We start from the raw sequence: 13,237 nt of genomic DNA on the forward strand, positions 1-13,237 counted from the left end.
GGTCTCAGACAGTTAATGGCAACTCAGCCTTCAGCTCCCTTATCAAATTGCTTTTTATGGAGGAGGCCCATGTGTTGTTGAAAAGAATGAGGCCGACACAGAGGAAAACACAGCTGAGATCTAAGCTGGAGAAGGAGAAGGAGGGACAGTGGTAGTGAGAGTGAGAAAAAACACTCATGACCCTGAATAAGTGTGTGTTTGTTTTCAGTTCCATCCCCATCCTCCCCAGGTACAGGTGCCCTAGTCTCTCATTTTTTGATTAAAGTTAATTTGGATTAGGTTTGTATTTCCTCAAATATGCTGACCTTAGGCAACTTGAACTTTCTGAGCCTCATTTTGTTTCTCTAGAAAATGAGTATGATAATATACGTATCTTATAAGGTCCTATGAATAATTAATTAAAGTCATGTTCATTAAGAGCTGGTGTAATTTATGGCAGGTACTTATGCTTAATAAATGTTACCTCCCCTTTCATTTACTGAGCCTGATGGTAGATGTGGAAATAAAAATGGCACTTCTGATAGGACTGTTCTTTCTAGGAAAAAAGTGGATGAGGATGGTTATCTACCAACAGTGCTTTGTTGTACTCAACTGCTTAAGTCTAACCAAAGCCCAGCCAGGCTATCCTTAAAATGTGCCCATAACTCTACTACCCAGAGAATAAAATGGCCTCCAAACACAAAACAATGCACCCACAAGAATGCTTATTTTTCTCTTGGAAATGTTTTTCATTATTAATATATAGATGAGTACAAAAAAAAGTTCACCCAAACATATGAGTCAGAGACTCCAAGTAGATATAGGTTCCAAGTAGTTACAGACACTGTCTGAGTTGGGAGAGGTGTTTTGAAGCCATTTGGAAAGATAAGAATGCCCTTTTCACATTTCTCACAGTGTCTAGGTGAAGCCGACAATGCCTTCAGAGTCCATGCTCTGGCTGCCATGTTATCCAAGTACATACGGACAGACTTCCCTCCAGCTAGGTGCTAGAAAATCTCTCTGCTCCTCCTTAACAATAGCTTTCAAACTACGAAAGAAAGAACTCACCAGGCGTGTACTCTCTACAAACATTACTAAATATAGCTATTCATTATTTTACAGCATTTTAGCAAGTGCTTTTTTAGTCAACCTTTATTTTGGTTGGGATTGGATAAAACAAGCAAACATTTTGGAGAATATGTATTTTTTTTTTAATAATTTTTATTTATTTATTTTTTTCCCCCAAAGCCCCAGTAGACAGTTGTATGTCATAGCTGCACATCCTTCCAGTTGCTGTATGTAGGACACGGCCTCAGCATGGCCGGAGAAGCGGTGCGTCGGTGCGCGCCGGGGATCCGAACCTGGGCCGCCAGCAGCGGAGCGCGCGCACTTAACTGCTAAGCCATGGGGCCGGCCCAAGAGAATAAGTATTTTCGTACTCAAAAAAGTCTTCATGAACATCATTGATCTAATCCAAATTAGATGACAAAACTGCTTACTTCTGACATTATTTACTGATTTTGCCAACTTGAGGGAAATTGATGTTAGCCTATGAATAAATGTTTACTCAAGCCTAGTCATGACCATGGGACAAACGACGTCCTAAGAAAGGTTTGCATCTGAAATTCAAATCTGAAATTTGGCCTTTTATAGGTTGAGGGGCTGGTCACCTGTTTAAACTATCATTTATTTAAGATATACAGAAGAAGGAAGAAAGTCCGGAATCCGAATCTTACAGAATAAATAATAAAACATTTATGCATATTACTCATTGTCCTAAATAGCTATGCATGGATGGAAGTAAGAATAAAGTGATGCAGCATGCTTGTCTTATCACCTTGAGGACAGGGATTAGATCTCCTTTGTCTGAGGAGCAGTGTAGTGTTGTGCTTAGGAGCCAGGCTCCTGGGTTTAAATCCAGTGCTGTCCATTACTGGTTATGTGATGTTGAACAAGTCCCTTAACCTCTCTATTCCTGTTTCCTTATGTATAAGAAAGGTAATGCTAAAACCTTCCTCATAGAATTGCTGCAAAGAAGAATTAGATATAATATGTAAACTATTTAGAAGAATGCCTGACACATAGTCACTACTATATAAAAGTTAACTACTACTACCACTATCATCATCATCATCATCATCATCATCATCAACTGATCCTCCCAAAGCATACACAATGGTGTCTACCACATAATAAGTGCTCATTAAATATATATTGGTCAAATAAACGATGAATGGAAATTCTGAACCAAAGACACAGTGCCTCTCCTCCATTTACTGTATTTGGGCTGATTGGCTAAGATGGTATATAAAAAGAATATGAACTTTGGTGTCAGAAGACTTGGATTTAAACCCTGAATCAACGACTTCAGCGATATTTGAAAATAATCCATATGAAAATAATCTGACCTCCCTCTGTTTCCACAGGTGGGGACAATTAGCTGACACTTAAGTAAGGCTCCAGCATGGTGCTTTACAACAGATGCTCAACAGATGTTTATTCTCCCTCTACCACTCAAATGCTAGTTACCAATTTAGTGGCAGAGACAATAAGGTTTCCAGTATTTAGAAAAGAAAGGAATCAGAAAAGATGAATCACCCTGGGCTGAGGAAGTCCAGGAAGGTTTCTTGGAAGAGGTAACCTTGAACGGGACCCTGAATGTTGGGAGGATGTCAACAATCTGGAAAGGAGGGGAGGAATGATGTCTCAGGAGCAAGGCACAGAGCAAGAACTGCTGTGCAGGAGACCGCTTTGCCAAGAGCGGGGCTGTGTGAGAGTGGTTAAAGGAGAAGATAGGTACAAATTATAACATTTGTGAATTTGAAATTTGAAAGTTTCTTCAGGAAATAGGAAGCACCCAGGGCCCTTGAGCAGAGGTGGATGTGCTTCGGTGCGTGGGAAGCTTGGTCTGCCAGCCATGAGCGCAAAGTGGAGGCAAAACTGGCAGCAGGTGATTGCATTAGACATTTTAGCGCACGAGACACTCCTTGTGTCTTGGAGTGGGAGGAAAGCACAGGAATAAGATGCAGCATCTCTTGAGGACTCAAGTTGCTGGGCTTTAGGGGAGAGGCATTAGGAGACAAAAACATCTAATTGTTCTGAGTCTGGGTAACGGACAGGCAGGTAAATGGGAGAAACGAAGACTTTCAGAGATCTGAACCCTGCTTTGAGATAGAAAATAAAAATTTTCCATATCTTTCACAGAAACTTATAAACTATGAAACTGTGGATTTATCATTTGTCTCACAGAACAGGCTTCCAATATCTGGATCAAGAAAAATGCTAACTAATAATGATAGTTATGAAAATATATATTTCTTGGTTTTAAGGAACAAAAATTCAGCCTAAGTCAGCCAGATCTACCCAACATATTATCTGTAACTACATAAAGGAAATAATTTTCCTGTTGTCAAAAGGAAAACAGAGTATTAGGATAAATTATTTTTTAAAGGGTATAGGTTACACTAGAAAGTATTTATGTCTCAATTGCAATAAGACAATTTGTACAAATTGGATGTGCTTATTTGTACAAATAAGCACTATTTACCAAAATAAAATCATTTTGCAATCATTTATTCATTACAGATTTAACAATTTCCTGAGAAATGCTGGAGAGATTGGCTTGTCACATAAATTAGACAGATGGCAAGAGTGTATCCTTATCTCTGTTTGCCCAAAATTATCTCAACCACTTTTACCAAATCAGTGCTTTAATTAATTTTTTTAGAAAAATCTAGACCCCACTTTATCATTCCTTCAACCAACACTAAATGTCTGGCACTTAGCGGGAGGTGGCAGTGCCAGGTATATGGACATGCTTATGCCCTCCAAGGGTCTCTGACTCAAATCTTAAACAGGAACTTAATTGTTTAATCTAGGCTTTTCAATACAAGGAAAATAAAGCAAAGAAAACAAATTCTTTCCTGATTTGCAGAGGCAAACGGTACTGATTTTGTTTTCAAAGGTCATTATTTCACTCTTCCCCTTCCCTTTACCTCTTTAAATTGAACCTGTTAACTAAGTATGTAAGTTTAATTCTGTAAAAGAATAATTATTCATTTAAGCCTTCATATGATTTCTTAACATTTTTAACTTCCTGAAACTTTCAACTTCCTGTATACTGATAAAGGAAATGATGTATACTACTTACTAAATCCTGGATTCTTAGAACCCTGAATATTAAATATTTATAAATAAAAGCTTGGATTTGGCCCTCTATTATAAATATACAAATATGAAAAAAATTGATTATGGTATATTTTACTATGTGTCACCTTTCATTTGCAAATCATTCACTATTACCATTCTAAGTCAATTCTGTGTTTTGGGAGACCAGAAAAGGTATTGACATATGGCTCCCACAAACTTGAAAATAGTCTACAGTGTTAGTATATTAATTTAGATCATCATCATCGCCACTGTTATCATACACTGAATTAATGATATACGCCAGTCACTACATGCTTTACATGGACTTTTTCATTTACTTCTCACAAAAACCCTGGGAGGTACAAAATATTATCTCCATTTTGCAGACGAGCAAATTGAGGCTTGGCAAGATCAAATAACTTGCCTGTGGCAACACCACTTATCAGAGACAGAGCTGGGATTCAGCCTCAGGCTGCTTGACTCCAAAGGCCTTGAGCCATACATATGCTGCCTCTGTTATATCATTTCTAAGGTTCACAAAACACAACTAAGATAAGATGAAATACTTGACTTTAACAAGGGGGAAGGAAGGATTCTATTACTTCTACTGGGAGCTATAGTGTAAGGTAAAATTTTTGAGAATGCCAGATTGGATTACCTAGAAATCGTCTAACTCAGAGAATAGTACCATAGTAGGCAGATTTTGTAAACAAACCTTGCAGCAAAAACACAAGTTTCCTAAGTAAGCCCACATTTGTCTGACCCAAAGCAAATTTTCACAATCATTTCCATTGGCCGTGGCTTTCAAGTCCATTGTGTGCCTTCCCATCACATAATGAGAATATCTGTAATGTATGTAGAGTTCTTGGTAGAACTAGTACAAAAATACTTTTGTAAAAATTTTTGGAAAAAACGGTAACATGTATTTTTCAAAATATTTCACGCAAAAGAGAAAAGATGTTTTCAGTTAAAATAAGCACCTCTCTCCAATAGATACTGTCATCTAAAATCTTATGCATTCCTGAGTTTTAGAGCTTGTTCTGGTTTCTAGATTTATTTGCTTCCATAAAATTACCATTACATTCAATGTCTGGATGACATAAAGACAGTTTATTTGCAGCCCTAGAACCCAGATCTGTACCAAACTGTCATATTCCATCTTTAGTTGTGCCCAAACTACTGCACTCCCCTTTAAGAACAGTAAACCACACCACCAAACACACAAAGGGACACAAAAAGTTTGGAAAGAAAAGTCAAAAAGTTTAAGGATTTTTCAACATCTACTAGCAGGCTGTATGGTACACAAAGCCTTGCATCCAAAATAAATACTGACATTTTAGAATAACGGCTTAGTATTATCAGAAATGTAGCCCTGGCAAAACCACCAGCAAGACTCACAGACTCGGAGAGTGCCAATATTCACAGATGGGGAAGGAACGTAGCTTATTTCTTTGATTTTATCTTCTCATAAGGTTTGAATAACTAGTGAATTACACATCCAACCTATTTTCTAAGAATACAGCTCATGAAGGAATTGCTATATCACTGCTATTTTTGGGCATTGATTTAGGCAACTTAAAGGATAATTTAAACTTCTGGTTTCTTTAAATTGAAAATATAATGCTATCAACTTGTTGCTGCTTTCCTGATCAAAATCATTACACCCCAAGCAGGGTTGACTTGTACACTGGCAGTTGACTCCGTTGCCCGCTTGGTGTTATCTGGAGAACACTAGAAAGGAAAAACTGGCCTATTAGTTTTCTTCATCTTCCTGTTCCTGGTATTCCATCATTACCAAGTGCTTTAAATAAATTGCCCTTCCCATTCTGTCCTCTTTTAAAATGCAAATATTCTTGAAAGCAAAAAAATTACTCCCTATAACACTTCCTTGAGGATCAATGGATTTCTCTTTGCTCTAACAAGAGAAATTCAGGCTCCATGGAGCAATGAGCTACTGAGAAAGGACCCTGGGATGGAAGCCAGCGGTAGAGGGAGGCAAAATGGGGTGTTGGATTCAATAATTTTACAAACATTGTCTATAATTTTCACAAAAGCTCAGCAAAGTGCATTTTATTTGCATTTTACAGAAGAGTAAATGAGGTTTGAGAGGTTCCAAACCCAAATCTGTCTTCCTCCAAAACCCATGTTCTTTCCCCCGTGGTAAGCTACTATTTGAAGATCAGTATACAGAGAATGATTGGAATGCTGACCTAAATACAGCCATGTGTCACTCAACAGCCAGGATACGTTCAGAGAAATGTGTTGGTTAGGCGATTTTGTCATTGCACAAACATCATAGAGGGTGCTTACACAAACCTAGATGGTACAGCCTACTACACACCTAGGCTCTACTGCACTAATCTTATGGGACCACGATCGTATATGCGATCCGTCGTTGACTGCAACATTGTTACGTGGCACACAACTGTAATCAGTGTTATTCCTTGTAAAAAACCATGCATTTTTATTTAAGCCTAAAGTCACATAGGCACCATATCATGAGTATTAACTGAGTATTTGATTTCTCATAAAATTCTTGAGAGCCCCAAGAGATAGAAATAGAAAAGAATACAGCATTTTGATTCAGGAAAAAAAGGAGTTAAAGTCTCAGACTGTCAGTGTTTAACTTTAGTTTATTCATCTCTCTGAGTCTCAGTTTGAGATAATCTCATAAAAGTGTTATTTTTTTATATAACTTAATTTTACTATATCTGAAAACCTCTCCAAGTCCACTCTAAAATTTTAAATCCAAAATCTTTGTCACACCAAAGAGCCAAGTATAGGCAATATCAAACAATTTGAAGAAATATCTGAATGACACAGATTTATTTTTAATTTTTCTGGCAAAAGAGTTAGGTGACTTGTGCAAAGTTATTTAACTGCATAATATATATTAACTGTTGATATGTTTCCAGTGTAATATATATTAAAGGATATGAATATATAAAGTTTGCATATATACATTTATAGCCAAGACTAGATTTCAAACACTATTGGAGAAAAACCATGGCATAAAAAAAATCCAACATGCCAGATATTCCACTGTAATTTGGAATGTCCTTTTGTACTTATCTTGTATGTCTGTTTGACACTTTTTAATTTTCACTAGCTGAAAAACAATAATGAAATCACACTAGGAAAATGACTAAAATAGAGTTGAAAAGTTATATAGCTTCCCTATATACCGCAAAGAGATAATCTTATATTGATGTAAAATGCAGCCTAAAATAAATTATAATAATCTAGCATTTTTTAAACTATCTTTCTTGAATTTAAAAAGTAATTAGAAGTTTCGGCCATAGAATTATCTAAAGGATGCCAAGCTTCCCATAAGGTAAAAATAAAAAGGAGACAATCAGGCTAACAACAATGTTGTGGGAGACTAGTTAACCCCACAGACTTGTTACGTCATTTTCACTGATCCCTGAAGCAAGTAACATGTTCAGTTGGGGAGCTCAAAGCAGGGGCAGTAATGGACTTGTACTCTGTGGCTAATGGGTCTTAGAACCAGATACAGGGGGTGCAGGAGAGAGGACTGAAGCTCAGTATGTCTAATACCCACAACATCCCATGTTTAGCAGTGAACTTGTCAATTAAATAGTAAAGGACTGACAATTTAATAATGAATTTTCCAATTTATTAAACAGGTCTTACTTAGAAACGTATTGCATTGAATTTTAACTGAGACTATTTATTACTGGTTCATGCTGTAATCACCGCCATATTAGCTACATAAGCCATGGGTTCCTGAATGTCAGACGCGTTCATCCACAGCTCACTAGGCTGTAGACCAGCCCTGCCACCAGAGGCAGACGGCCTCTTCCTGCAACGGCTCCCATGCTTTCTTCTAGCCCCTGGACAACCCTGCCATGAGAACTAAGCCCACTATGTCTGAAAGTAACACCACAATTTTCACCAGAATGAGGTTAATCACTTTAAAAATGTTTGCTGTCTCTTTCGACTCTCCTCTCTTAGATTGGTAGAATTATTATTTTATTTTACTGATTCTCTCATTTCCTGGAAACATTTATCCAGATGTTTGGATGTTTTTCTCTATCACCAACTCTCGCTCACTAAGCAAATTGCACTTTGTCCAAATTCCATCAGTTCACCTGGTCCTCTCTAGAGGCACTGGAATGAAGAGTTCTTTAGAACTAGAAATAGATTTTTTTCTTCCCAGTAAGGAAATTGTTTTCTTGATGACGAAATAATCATTTGTATTTAACGAACAGAGTTATTTTTCCAAAGAATTTTAAATGAATAACATTTAAAACAGAATTTAGTCTGAAATTTGTCATCCTATAATCTTCTGATCTGGGTGAATCATGACAGAAAAAGCTGTTTCCTCCACCAACACGTGCAGACAATTCCTTCAAGAATGAGCATGACCTAGATTTCAGGTGGTAAAGTAACTAATTAATTTATTGGAGAAAAAAATCAAATATACAATTATTAAACTATTCTCTGTCTTCGTCAACCTCTCTTTGTAACACAGTCAGGTCTGTACGAGACTTCTCAAAATGTTTGAATATTTATGATAATAATCAATCAGAAACTCATCAGAAAGCAAATACAGATCACAAATTACTATTTTAAAAGGCACAAGAATGGAACAGCCACCAAATGTGGAATGCCATATTCATTTAGTGCTAACATTCAGAAACACCAAAAATCAGATGGTGATATAATCTCGCATCTGCATAATATAGTAACAACTGAAAATAATGAGAAAATCATTTAAAATAAAGGTCTAGCAGGAAAGTTCACATAGGTGCAAAAAAGCATTTGAATTACATATAGTGTATTTTAATTGTATTAATTTAAAATAAATACTCTGCTTGGGGCCACATGAAATGCTGGAAAGATTTTGTTACCACATTATGTTGAAATTATTTAAGTCTTTTGAGGGCAAGGAACATCTCTTATGTATATGTGTGTCACCAGACATCGCATAGTGCGTGCCTGCCTCACAGAACAATGCAAACCACCTGTCCTAGTGTCAGGTAGGGAGTTCAAGAGAGGCCTCACTCCTCATACTCCAAAACAGAAACTTTTGAGCGGATCATGGAAACCTGCACTTTCAACAAGTTCTCCATATGCTTCTTATGCACACTGAAGTCTGATAACTATTAACATAAAAAGTTACTCAAGTGACTTTGGAACACCAATGTGTAAAATGTAGAAGAACTACATTCATATTTACCGCTGGAAAAATGTTATCTGGGTAGTAAGCCTAGAATCATCCTTCAAAGAGACTGAGGATACTAAATCATTGTATTTTCATTCTTGTTTTCATTGGTTAATACCAAAAACTTAAATCACACCTGCTCCACCTCCCAAGCCCTGTCACTGGGCCCTCAGATATTGCCTTTGTATAATCAGAAAATTCCTTTGAATACTTGATCTCTTTTCCTAGCTTTCCCCTCTCCATCCTAAGCCTTAACTTGTCTGAAGATACTCATTTCCCTGCAACCCTCTCAAGTGATGGCTCAGACCAAGTCCCTCAGAGTGCAGAGAGAATGTTCATATTATAAACTGTGTCCCCCCACAATTCATACATTAAAGCCCAATGGTATTTGGAGGTGGAGCCTTTGGGAGGTAATTAGGTCCTGAGGAAGGAACCCTTGTGTTGGAATTAGTGCCTTTACAAAAAGAGACATAGGAACTTTTGTCCTCTTTCTGCCATGTGAGGATAAAGCAAGAAAATGGTCTTCGGTAAGACAGGAAGCAGGTCCTCACCAGGAACCAAACTGGCCAATACCTTGATCTTGGACTTCTCAGCCTTCTGAACTGTGAGGAAAAAAATTTTGCTGTGTAAGCCACTCAGTCTGACTAAGACAGCTGGTATCCTACTGGTTCTCCACTGTCATTTCCAGACCAATAAGGAGGCTGATGCTGTAAGCCAGGTGAGAGATGGTGGCAATTTAGATTTTTTTTTTTTTAATTTTATTTATTCATTTTTCACCCAAAGCCCCAGTAGATAGCTGTATGCCACAGCCGCACATCCTTCTAGTCACTGCATGTGGGATGCGGCCCCAGCATGGCCAGAGAAGCAGTGCGTCGGTGCATGCCCCGGATCCGAACCTGGGTCGCCAGCAGCGGAGCGCGCGCACCCAACCGCCAAGCCACTGGGCCGCCTGGTGGAAATTTAGATTTGAATTTGTAGTGTTGGGGATGGTGAGAAGTTCTTAGCCTTGAGATGTCAGTGCTCCTGAAGACTCAGTGCTAAGTTCTCTTTGAACGCTGTACCTTCTCCTTGGGCAAGCTCCTCCACATCCATGACTTCAGTTACCACCTACAAATGGATGACTCACTTTTACATTTATATTTCCCACCAACATCTCTCCATTGAAATTCAGACCTTTATAACCAATTGACTACTTGGCATCTCCACGTGATTTTCTCAAAATCACCCCAAAATCAACATTTCCAAGGTTAAAGTCATAATTTTCTCCCCCAAGGTTCAACACAGCCCTGACCTGAATACTAACCTGGTCCTCTTCTCGTGTTAGGCATCTCATATGTGGCACCACTGTCCATCCAGCTGCACAGTGGCCATGGATTCCTCCTGTTCCTGTATCCTCTCATATGCAGTTTATCAGTGAGTCTGTCTATTCTACCTCCTAAATATTGAATCAATAGACTCTTCTGTATCTCAATCACCATTCTCCTGGTCCAAGTCACCATTGTCTCTTACAATAGCTTGGTAGATAGTTTCCCTGCAAATCACTTTTATTCCTCCTCCACTCTCTTCTTCACAGTGCAACAAAAGTGGTCTTCACAAATGTCAATGGCTTCCCACTGTTTTTATGATGAAAACCAAAATTCTGGATGTAGTTACCACAAGGTCTGGTCCTACATACCTCTCTAGACATATCTCCTATCAGTACTGCCCTTAGACACAGGTGAGAGGGACCTCTGCTGGGCCCCTCATTTTACATGTTTTTCTATCTCTCTCGCTATCTCTCTCTCTCTCTCTCTCTCTATATATATATATATTGCTTCATATATATATATATATATACACTATATATACACTGCTTCAGAATGCAGAGAGGATTTGAGCAACAGAAACTCTTAGATAAGAGCTAAGTAAATCAGTGAATTTGTCAAATCCTTCTTTTCTGATAGCATGAATATAATAGATTCTTACATAATTCTACAATATTTTAATGTTTTGCAAACATTTTCTCCTGATAGACCGTAACGTACATGAGGGCAGGGGATGTTTCTTTTTTTGGCCTATGCTGGTGTTTAGCATAACCACATAATAGATGATAATGAATATTTGTTGATTAAACAAATGAATAAACTTAGAATCAAACAGAAGTGGTGGAGAATCTTGGGCAAGTCACTTAACCTCTCTGAAGTTTAGTTTGTCACCTAAAATGAGAATAAACACACCTACCTCATAAGGTTGTTTATGTCTGTGACAACATAATGCCAAGAAGAACACACAAACCCTGTACATGGTAATTCAATAACTTATAGAGGATGATGTTGATTTTTACCGTGATCATGATTTCCCAGATCCCACAACATTTATTAATGCTATGCTTATTTTTCCAAGTTTTCAGAACAAATTGCCTGGAAACTAAATCATAGAGTGCAATTACACTGGAAAAACTAAACCCAATACCTCTTTTGCTTTTGCTGCCAGATTTTTTCAAAAGATGAGAACTATAATGAACCATTACAGCCGAATTTTAATTACAGAGGAGACATTTTATTGAGTGACTTTATTGTGCTGACACAAAAATGGATCCTGCACCACACGGCCTCCCTTGACCCTTCATTTGTAACTTAAAACTCTTTAATTCTCTTCTACTTATCTGCAGATGGTATTTGAGTAGCAGAAAATCATATTTGAAATTATATTCTATATTGGAGAGCATTTATGTTTAATTATGATTACTTTTACCATACAGATCTTCTATCATGATTCTAATTATATTTGTGTGGATACAGATGTTCTTCCAACACTCTGGCTCTCAGTGCCTTGATCCTCTTCTCTGGTGACTTCAGCCTTAACACTACCTCAACGACTCACTCTCACGGTCAAAGCCTAGAATTTGTCATTACCAATGGTTGCAGACCCAACAAATCTCAATTTCCAGCCATTCGTCTCCTTTCTCCTCAAACCTCCAACATCTTCTCGCGTATCTTCACACTCAATTGATGATCTTGCTTCTTTTTTCCCCCAAAAAGTAGAAGCAGCCCTTTATTCTCTTCTCAATAGAGCAGCTAGATTGATCCTGTTGGAGTGTAAATCAAATCACGTCATTTCTCTGATGAAAAATCACCCTGTCATGACTTGTCATTGTGCTCAGCATAGAAGCCAAGCCCTGCAACAACCGAAGAGTAGAGTAAAAAGAGGCACTATTGATAACTATACCAGGACAATAGGCATAAACAGGGAATCTTCTGGGCAAACTGAGAAATGTATTTCACCTACATGGATCTTGCTTCCATTAACTCTCTGACCTTATCCCCTACTGGTTTTCCCCTTGTTCACTCTGCTACAGCTGCATGGTACTCGTTACTGTTCCTTGAACACACTAGGCATGCTTCAGTCTAGGGCTTTCTCACCACTATTCCTTTTGCCTTATAAATTCTCCAAGATATCCTTTCAGTTTGCTCCTTCACCTCCTTCAAGTCTTTACCTTCCTCAGTGAGGAAAGACCTTCCCTTAACCCACTATCTAAAATTACCACATACCTAATCTCTATCATCTTTCTCCCACTTTATTTTTCTGTTTATATTATCACCATCTACTATACTATGTGTTTTACTTACTTATTTTGTTATTGTCTGTGTTCCAACACACACGTAAGTATATAAGCTCCCTTTGGGCAGGGATTTGGGAGGGAGGCTGTTTTTTTTGCTCCAACACTGGAAGAATATAGAAAACCCTCAATAAACATTTACATTTGAACCTGACTGAGAGTGACTAAAGTTCTTATTCAGTTCAGTTAGCCTCACTCATCTGACATGGTCCATTCTCACAAAAAACTAGACTTTCAGCATCCTAAATGTAGACTGAAGAGGTAAATAGAAAAATCATGTAACATTCAGAAAATAAAAATTATGCATATGACAAGAGCAAAGG

The 13,237-nt window shown here is 37.8% G+C and overlaps 1 long non-coding RNA gene across 7 annotated transcripts in view; it reads right to left on the bottom strand.

The window, feature by feature from the left end:
* Window positions 1-13,237, bottom strand: part of LOC147916162 (uncharacterized) — a 331,839-nt gene that overhangs the window by 221,368 nt on the left and 97,234 nt on the right. The window contains exon 3 of one of the 7 annotated variants that reach the window (XR_015553457.1): window positions 11,858-12,383. The exons of the other annotated variants lie outside the window; for them this stretch is intronic. This is a non-coding gene — a long non-coding RNA (uncharacterized LOC147916162). Of the gene's footprint in view, window positions 1-11,857; window positions 12,384-13,237 lie in introns of those variants that run through there. 7 annotated transcript variants of the gene reach the window in all.

This window comes from Ceratotherium simum, chromosome 10, assembly GCF_057802395.1.
Source record: "Ceratotherium simum simum isolate JZ-2026a chromosome 10, ASM5780239v1, whole genome shotgun sequence".
NCBI classification, from domain to species: domain Eukaryota; kingdom Metazoa; phylum Chordata; class Mammalia; order Perissodactyla; family Rhinocerotidae; genus Ceratotherium; species Ceratotherium simum.